This window comes from Jatropha curcas, chromosome 4, assembly GCF_041381405.1.
Source record: "Jatropha curcas cultivar XTBG-Jc1 chromosome 4, XTBG_Jcur_1.0, whole genome shotgun sequence".
NCBI lineage: Eukaryota > Viridiplantae > Streptophyta > Magnoliopsida > Malpighiales > Euphorbiaceae > Jatropha > Jatropha curcas.
In genome coordinates this window covers 26,627,208-26,636,849 of record NC_143154.1, presented here as the reverse complement: position 1 = coordinate 26,636,849, position 9,642 = coordinate 26,627,208, and the positions used below count along the sequence as shown (strand labels likewise).

Genomic DNA, 9,642 nt, shown 5'->3' with positions numbered 1-9,642 from the left:
CTAAGCATACAGTCAACGTGCAATGCACGTCACAAAAAGACTAGTCATATTTAAATGGGTACATATATCAATAGTGGATACTAAAAATATAAATTAGTATCATTGTCGACAAAATCACAAGGAGTAATTTTACTAGTTGAACCATTCTAATCTTGTTTATAAGGAAAAATTATAGTACAATCCATGTGTTCATCCCTGACATTTTTAAAATATACCAATTTGTTCTTATATTTTGCTTTCGTTACACTATTAAGTCATTTTGTCTAATTTTTACATTTTTTCTGTTAAGTCAACAAGCAAACACATAAAGTCAAACGAGAGATACTAAAATATTATATCAAAAAAATTACAGCGCAGTCCCTATAATTTGAAAAATATAACTAGTTTGTCCCTTTGTTTTAAAAAATAAAAAGGGTATTTTCGTCATTTCATAAGATACTTAACAGAAAAGATACAAAATTTAGAAGGAAAAACCTCATAAGTTGACGGAAGTAAATTATAAGAAAATTTTAATATATTTTCTAAAAAACAGAAACGAACTAGTTGTATTTCACAAACAACGGGATTTCACTATCATTTTCCCTATTTATAATTATTCAAACTCATAATAAAAGTTCAGAGCACGTACCAAAAAAAAAAAAAAATCTAACAAAAAAAAAAGAAGAAATGTAACGAAATAAAAATTAATTCCTCAAAATGTAATTCACTATTCTTGATGGAGATATTGGCATGTAGCTTTTTTGTCATTCAGCTTTTTCTCGTTCAATTTTGAAAGTGATTAGTCTGCAATTAATCTTTGGATAGACACTAAATTTTCTAATGATTATCAGAAACTTTTTTTTTTAATTAATGCTTATCAAGAAAATTAAGAACGATTACTGTTTATGTAGCTATAAATAACGCAATAAACAAGACATCAAAGAGCAAAAAAAGTTTAAACCATACCTAAAAAATGAAGGCTTTTTTCATAATATGCATTATCTTGGCAACTGCTCTCTTCTCTCCCTTTCTCATCACTGCAAGAGAATTAACAGAGGATGGTGAGTTTTGAATTTGTGACTGTTATAATATTTTTAACATCACATAGCTTATGCTAACACGTATGTATGTATGGATGTGATTTTTTTTTTTTTGCAGGAAAAGGCAGTGTTACCCTTCCAGTTCCAAAACCCAAAGGCAAGCCAATTGAATGCAGTGGCAAATATTGCTTCCCTTTAAAGCCCCCGCACATTGAAAAGCCTTGCACTAAGCCTCTGCCCCAATGCAATTAATTATCTATCTATCTATCTATGTATATGTGAAATAAATATGTATTTCCCAATAAATTGTTGAGAGGATATCTTTGAACCTAAGCCAAGTCTAATAGGGGATTTCTTTGGCTTTGCAAAATCCTTATTACATGTAATCCCATCTTACAATAGTATATAATAACTCTTAATTCAAGGCAACCATGTTTTCGGAGTAAATATTGTTAAATTCCAATTAATATTAAAATTCACAAATCTTATTGCATGCGTTTGCAGTTATTTTTTTATTTAGAAAAAATATAGAAATTTTGATAAAAATAAAAGGATAAATCAGTCTGAAAAAAGATAACCAGTAGAGGATGAAACTTCCTCTATCCAAAAGAGCTCTTTATAAATAGAAGAGAGAAGTTCTTTAACTAAAGTATGAGCGACGGACATTATTACCAGCTCGACAGTGAATTTTCAAAGGATTAATAATCTATTTCCAACCTCAGAATGAGTGACTTCATATTTCTGTAGCAAGTTAATCGAAGACAATATTGCATGCCATTAGCAGTTTTTACTTTTGATTTATTTCCCCTTAACATATTTATTTATTTCTTCTTTATTTATTCCTCGTATAAGTTGAAAGTACCCCTTTAGGCGTTCATGTCTTCAACGTTGTTTTTCCAGGTTCAGAGGATTGGTTACTTCGCGATGTTCGTGAAGTAACAAATTCTAAGTCATGTTCTTATGGGATTTATTCTCTCTCTTTTGTAATAATAAAAAAAACATATGGTAAGTGTCACCAATAGATATCTGCCAAATATAATCGATATATATATATATATTGTAGTTTCAAATTTATATGTTGTAATCAAAGTTGATGTGGATTAATAGTAAGTCATTCATTTTAATTAATAGAAAAAAAAAAAAAAATGGATGTGCCTTTCGAGAGACAAAACCAAAAACTAATAAATTCTTTGCACAGACAAGTTGAAGTGGCAAAAATTGCTGTCTCAAAGGACTTGTCAAAAGTAGTAGCAAAGTCAAGAAATGGATAACAAAAGGTGCCATTATTTGTTGGAGCAGTTGATGACTTGATGTGTATATAATTATAACACATGTGCCATAATGTGATAGCGAAATCAAATAATTCAGTGATGCATTTTTCTTTTCTAGTGGAAATTCAGTGATGCATGGTTTTGGAATTATGTGGTATATTGTATCTTCTAGCTATAAATCTTTATCATTTAATTATTATTATTGTCATCTTCATTTTGTGGATGCGACATGCAATTCAAATTTGACGACTTCTGAAAATTGACATGCATGGCTGCCATTATTGCTGCTATTATTATTTTTAATTACAATCTCTTTTTTGTTTTTTTCTAACCAACAATCCATATTTTCGTTTCTATATATCGTTTTTCTTTATTTAATTTAATTTTTTTTCTAATAATTTTCATAAGTTGAATTTAATCTCTCATATATATAATAGTTAATAGATCTTGAGTATTTTTAATATTCTCTTAGTGCGGTTATTAATTTCTCTTCTTTCATGCGGTTCTTTTTCATTATTAAAGATTTTTTATCTTATTAATGAAGTCTGATAGTGCGGCTTGTTCTTCCATTAAAATTTGGTATATTAACCTCTTTTATGGGTGAAAGTTATAATAAATTTTCCAAAAAAACAATGTTGGGACAATATTGTGAAATGTTTCTTTTGTTGTACTATTTGAAAATGAAATAGTTTTCATCCGAAAGATTAATCTTTTCTGCCAAGATGAAGAACGTCTTTAAACATAAGATTTCTATATTTGTATTTCTTATTATGATGTACTTAACTTATATTCATTATTAATGAATTGTTAAGTTAAAAAAAAAAAAAAGAAAAAAGGAGTAAAAGCCAATTTGGTCCCAAACTTATTTAGTAGGACAAAAAATGTCAGATTTGACCTTTGAACCAATTTAACCTTTGAACTTATATAAAATAATTAAAAAGATCCGATTTCACATTTTAGGATAATTTAACTCTTGAACTTGTTTTGATTTTTATAAATTAATAATTGATTTAATTTACATAATTGATTTTTTTATCCATTTTTATCTTACACTAAAAACACCAAGATCAAAATTTTCTAATACTTAAGAATATAAATTTAAAATCCATAAAACAACATTACTTGTAATATAATAAATTTATAAATATGCATTATAACTTTAACTTATTCAACACGAAAAAATTAGTAGATTTCATAAGCGATAACTCAACAATAGAGGTTAATTTTAAAATGTTCAAATTAAACATATTTATAAACTCAAAATTATCAATCAAGGTAAAGAGAGATACAATATACTTTATATATCATTTTTTATATTTTACAATTAATTAATTTTTTACTAAACCCAATTACAGTTTTAATAAATGTCTATATAATAATTTTCACATGTAAATACAATGAAGAATTAGAGGTTAAATTGATTCAAAATGTCAATATGAACTTTTTTAATTATTTTAAATAAGTTCATCGGTTAAATTGATCTAAAATATTAAATCTAATTTTTTAAATTATTTTAAACAAATTTAAGGGCTAAATTGGTCTAAAAAGTCAAATATAACATTTTTTTTATCCTGTTAAACAAGTTCAGATAAATTAGCCTTTATTCTAAAAAAAAATAAAAAAGATAAAAGTTTAGATTCAAATTGATTTGAAAATGTCATTTCCAAACCAAATGAATGAACAGTTTCAGGTTTCAGCATAAAGATCTAATTTAGCATTGAAATCACTCCCAAATTATTTAAATTATAAAACTATTTTAAAATTAATTATAATTTTGTTTGCTGTTCAGTATTAAATAATTTTATGACAAACTTTAATTTATCATTTAAGTGACTTAATTTAAATTTTAAATGATATGTAAATACTGACAATCTAAATTAAAATTGAAAATAATTGACATTTTTAATTTCAAGTGCAAAATCATATCATGAGGTATCACAGTTTAAGTTCAAGCATATCATATGAATATGTGAATCTAAATTCTTTACTTCTATATACTCAGCAGCTGCACTCAATAATTTATGTAAGGAAATGATTATATAGTTGGTATTTGTTCTTTCAATATATATATATATATATAGTTGGTGTTTGAACTTTGCCCTTTTTAGTGTCTAAAATTTTATCTTTATTGGTTAAAGTGTCTGCATATATAAATAATTTTTTCAATTAAGTACATTTGATTAATTTTTTTTTATTGAAAAATTTAAATAGATAATTCTTTTCCACATAAATATTTATTTTTTTATTTTATTGTCTTATAGCTCTTTTTTTAAAAAAGAAAGACAAAATTTTTTTATACTAATTTGATCTCAAAGTAAAATAAAAAGAGAGAGACAAAATTTTTTATACTATTTTAGATTGGTTGGCTTCTCATGCTTTGTTTCTTGGCCTTGGAGTCCATCCTCTTGATTATCCTCCTGCAGATATTTTTTCTCTGATTGTTGATGTCTTGCTTCTAGGCATTCTATCGCCTCTTGTAGCTCCTCTTGAGCCTTAGAGCTCCCTTTAGTCCACAAAAAAAAGAGAGACAAAAATGATAATATAAAAAAAATACATAGTGAAAAATAAAGAAATAATTCTTTTCAATTTTCCGACTAAATACATCTAATTGGCAATTGCTTTCAAAGAAATGGTAGGCCTTTCTGCCATTTAGTCTAACAATAGTTTTTATTAAATCTATTTTATTAATTTTGACACTTTTTGATACTATCTCCGTTCCATAATACTTGTCTCATTTGAATTTCACGTTTCTTAAAAAATTCATTAAATTTGTCGAACTTACAATAAATTATTGAGTAAATTGACTATATTTTTCCATAATTTAATACTAATTCTTTAAGAAAACCATTAAATTGAAGTAATAATTATTGGTCATATATAAAGGGTAAACATGGAAACATTTATTACTCATTGAAACCACAAATGTGACAAATATTTTAGAACAAGTTATTTTTTCAATTTTGACAAGTATTATGAAATAGAGGTAGTATTTTTTTTTTTCCATTTAGATAACACTTTTAGAAAATTAAAACAGTATTAATTATTTTATTTTTACTTTACTATTTCCTCCATTGGAACTAAATTAAGTCTTTTGAGTATTTTAAGGAGCAATAGATGATGTTTTTCTAATTTTACACTTATATTGATTAGTATTAATGATAATTTAATCAAATTACCTTTAGTTTTGTTATACTCTAAGAGAATTAATTGTTTCATTAATTCTTGTGTAAAAACCTTGAACGATAGGGAGTATTATTTAGATATTTTCACCTAATATTTTCTTTTCTTTTTTTTTTTTTAATATCGAGGCAGTGTTTAGCCCTTGGCACTGACTAAGGGAGAGATGTAGTTCCTACTTTCTAACTCGGGTCTATGTAAATGCCTCTTCCATATAGACCGGGAAAATTTTTAATACACATGAGGTTATGATCCATAAGCATTGGCGGGCTTAAGTCCAAGCAGGGTTGATTATCGGTTTGGATGCCCCCAAGAATCGAACCATAATTTTATCTTTTAATTATAAAACATTATTTAAAGGGTAATTTAATTTATTATCCTTATTTCGTTTTCTTAATTTTCATGAAAATGAAGTAAATGTCAAAATTAATTGTAGGGAATTTAATATCATTTATTTATTACTATAAATAAGAGTGAGTAGAGAAGAAGGAAATTGCAAAGTGGCAAAAGAATTCAATCATCTCTCAAAATGAAGTCCCTTGTCGCAATTATATGCATTCTCTTTGCAATCTCTCTCTTCTCTTCCTCTTTAACCACAGCTCGAGAATTAACACAGACAACTGCAGGTAATTATCACAAACACACACTATTCTTACAGATGATAGTAATGTAATTTCCATTTGCTTAATTATGTTTCCTAAATTTAAGAATTATCCTTAATTAAAATTCTTTGTTAATCTCAATCATAAAAATACTGCTACCTTAATGACTTACAACTTCTTCAAACTAAAAAAAAAAAAAAAAGAAAAAAAAAAAACCCTTTGACAAGTAGTTACTTTTGTAATTTGAATTACCAACAAGTTTTGATTTAATGATATTGAAGTCATTTCTAGGGTTTTGAGTTCTCTGAGTTCAAAAATATGTACGTGAATTCTCTAATTTCGTTATAAATAGATTTATTTTTAACTTTAACGGAAAAATAAATTTAACGTGTTAATTATATAGATGTGAATGTCTTAGGTGATGGTACTATTGGCATAATCGACAAGCCTCAACCAAACAAGCCTCAACCAAATAGAGGGTATCCATACAAACCTTATCGACCGAAGAAAAAGCCACTACCCAAGAAGAAGAAGCCACCGATGTAGAAGCCTTGTTATCAATACAATTCCCATGCTTATGAAACAAGTAGTTCTTGAAAATGGATTTCTGTACCTGTGGACAATAAATGTTCTCGATGACACTGTCTTGAGAACTTTAATTTGTGGCTTAATTGCACTTTTTTAGTACTTATGTGTTGTTTGTACTTTGATTATAAAAAAAAGACTATTAATGCAATAAAATTAGCCTATCCATATATATTTAAGTATATGGATTATTAATTTGATTTCCATTATATTAATTCCATTTTCAATAATGAAAGTTCCTTTCTTATCTATCTTAAGAAATGGAGTGTATGTGTATATCTAGTGGTTGAGCTTGGTGAATTTTTGAAACGGAGTGTCAGTGGCCCTAGATATATTGGTGTGTTGAATGAATATGGTAGAATACTGGAGGAACTGACACTGAATGCCTAAATGGTTGTGGACCATAACATGTGGCATGAATGACTGAAGGGAGTTTTGAAGGTTGGTCAATGGTAGCTGACGTTGAAGTTTCATCCGAACTTGCAGACATCCTATCAAAAGATATTGGTTGCAAATTCAAATCCTTTCTCTTCAAATAATATCATATGAATTAGGATTTTTTTTTAAAAAAAAACTTTTAACTTTTTTATATTATGTATGAAATTTGAAAATACACATATGATATACATCCAATAAATGTTATTTAATATTTATATAGACTAGCAAAAATATAGAATCATCTCCAGCACGAAGGTCTTTCTCCTAATATGCATACTCTTGGCCACCATTTTCTTTTCCCCTTCTTTCTACGGCTAGGGAATTAGCTTGCTAAGATGGATAAGAACCAGCTAACTAGCTAGCTACTTTGTATTTCCACAATTTAAAATATTATTGTTACCGGATTCTTATGATTTATGATGTGAATCTTACGATTCGATTCAATTTTCATGTTAAACAATTCGAATCTTATGGGTGAATCAGTATTGATCACAAATCTTACAATTCAAGTCGATTCTCATATCCGATAATTTTCTTACCAAACAAATCTATCGGAAAAGTCAATATAAGTCAATATAGAGAAAAGAAGCAAGAGAATATAAGTATATTAGAAGAAAAAGATACAAAAGGGCTTCAATTTGGAAATGATAATGAATAAATATGGATTTGGATAAGAAATTTTAATGGCTTTATATTTTTACTTTGTTTTATATTAAAATTTTTAACTTGATAGTTTGATATTTTAAACTTGCAACACACAAGTCATTAAGTTTTGAGACAAATGGAGTAATTTATTAATTTATTATAACAGCTATACAATTGCTTGGAAAAATCTATCTATGGATTTACTGTGGAGTCACGTTGTAATTGATCAAAGTCTTTGGCTTTATATATTTTTTAACATATAGTTGCAAATAATTGTGTATTTATTGTGGAATCAAGTTGTAATTGATTAAGTCTTGGCTTTATATATTTTTTAACATATAGTTGCAAATAATTATGTTATTACAATTCAAATTTGGCTTGCTGATTTATCACTATAAATAAGAGTACTCGAAGAAACACATAATCATCTCCAACATGAAGAAGGCCTTTCTCCTGATTTGCATTCTTTTGGCTACCATTTCCCTTTCCCCTTCTCTCACTTCAGCTAGGGAATTAGCTGCTATTGGGAAAGGTAAGAACTAGCTACCTAGCCAGCACTTTCTTTCAATAAATTTTTCATCTGCTAAGCAAATTCAAATATAAAATTTTCTTATATCGTCTTTTACGCTTTACTCCTAAAATGTTTTTTTAATAATATTTTTTCATTATTAAACATGTTTACAGGCCAAGACTGAATTTTAAAATGTAAAATATATATATTTTTTTAAATTGAAGTAATAAACGTGTTTTTTGTAATAGTGCTGTTAAATTTATAATAAATATATGCAATGGAGAGTTGAAATTCTCTTTTTTAATAATTTTTGATGTATCTACCGACATGGATTAATATCAGATGCAGGAATACCAATAAGGTGGAAGTGGCCAGGTAAGCCATTTGGATGCCTTGTGAAGAAAAATTGTCTGCCTCCAATCCCTCCCATAAAAAGATTCCCTCCCAGAAGAAGAATCTATGCCCCACCTCCCCCCCGTTGAGTTCCTTACAGAAATAAGGGTTGTGATTCTCATATTACGAACCCTTGAAAATATATATATATATAGACGAAGTCATCTTCATTTTATACATAATAATAAATAAATAAAAACAAATGTTATGGCCAATCAAATATGGTTTGGTTCACTTATATGAGGAGTGAGAAGTTTTAAGTTCGAGTCATTTTGGCTACAAGTGTTTTTATTATTTTAATGAGTCAAGGGGATGGTTACCCCTATTGTGTAGCCCACAGTGTTATTTTAGTCTATTGTCAACTATACGTCAAGACTTATATATATATGCAGATGTTATCTTAGAACATTGCCTCTTCTTATATGAAGTTTTTTTTATTTATTTATTTACCTTGTGTTGCTTGTCGTTTACATATTTATAATTTTATCTTCACATATATAATTTATTATCATATGATCAACCGTTTATATTATTAAACTCTCTCACAGTATAATCATATTTTAAATTGATTGGATAATTCAAATTGAGGTGAGAATTAATGGTTTAAATTGAAAAATCAAATTGTTTTTTGATTTGCGCAATAATTCTTAAACCTTGAACGAAATCATAATACTCAAAAGAAATTTAATATATTTTTTTTTAATTTTTAATAAATCAAAGGTGTAAATAAAAAATTAAAAAAAATAATTCTTAAGGAGTGAAAATATTAAATTCCAATTTTTGGATATCTAATACAATGAATTTTTTTCTTGGTGGATAGGTAAAATATTTTCTTTTGTTTAATTTAACAAAAAAAAAAAAATGTATTCATTGTTTTCTGGCAAAACCATCCTCTGGACACCTATTAACAGGTAAAAAATAAATACATAAAAATATGCAAAGATAATTATATAAGAGATTTTATTAGTGTGAAATTTACAATTGAAAATAAACAAATTATA

The 9,642-nt window shown here is 27.0% G+C and overlaps 2 long non-coding RNA genes across 2 annotated transcripts; both read left to right on the top strand.

Annotated features, from left to right (window-relative positions):
- Positions 1 to 905: 905 nt before the first annotated feature.
- Positions 906 to 1,448, top strand: LOC110010836 (uncharacterized). The gene is made up of 2 exons (XR_002285854.3): positions 906 to 1,040; positions 1,138 to 1,448. It is a non-coding gene; the product is annotated as an uncharacterized LOC110010836 (long non-coding RNA).
- A 4,504-nt stretch (positions 1,449 to 5,952) lies between these two features.
- LOC149497093 (uncharacterized) lies at positions 5,953 to 6,849 on the top strand. Its single transcript, XR_016320447.1, has 2 exons — positions 5,953 to 6,093; positions 6,473 to 6,849. It is a non-coding gene; the product is annotated as an uncharacterized LOC149497093 (long non-coding RNA).
- The last annotated feature ends 2,793 nt before the right edge of the window (positions 6,850 to 9,642 follow it).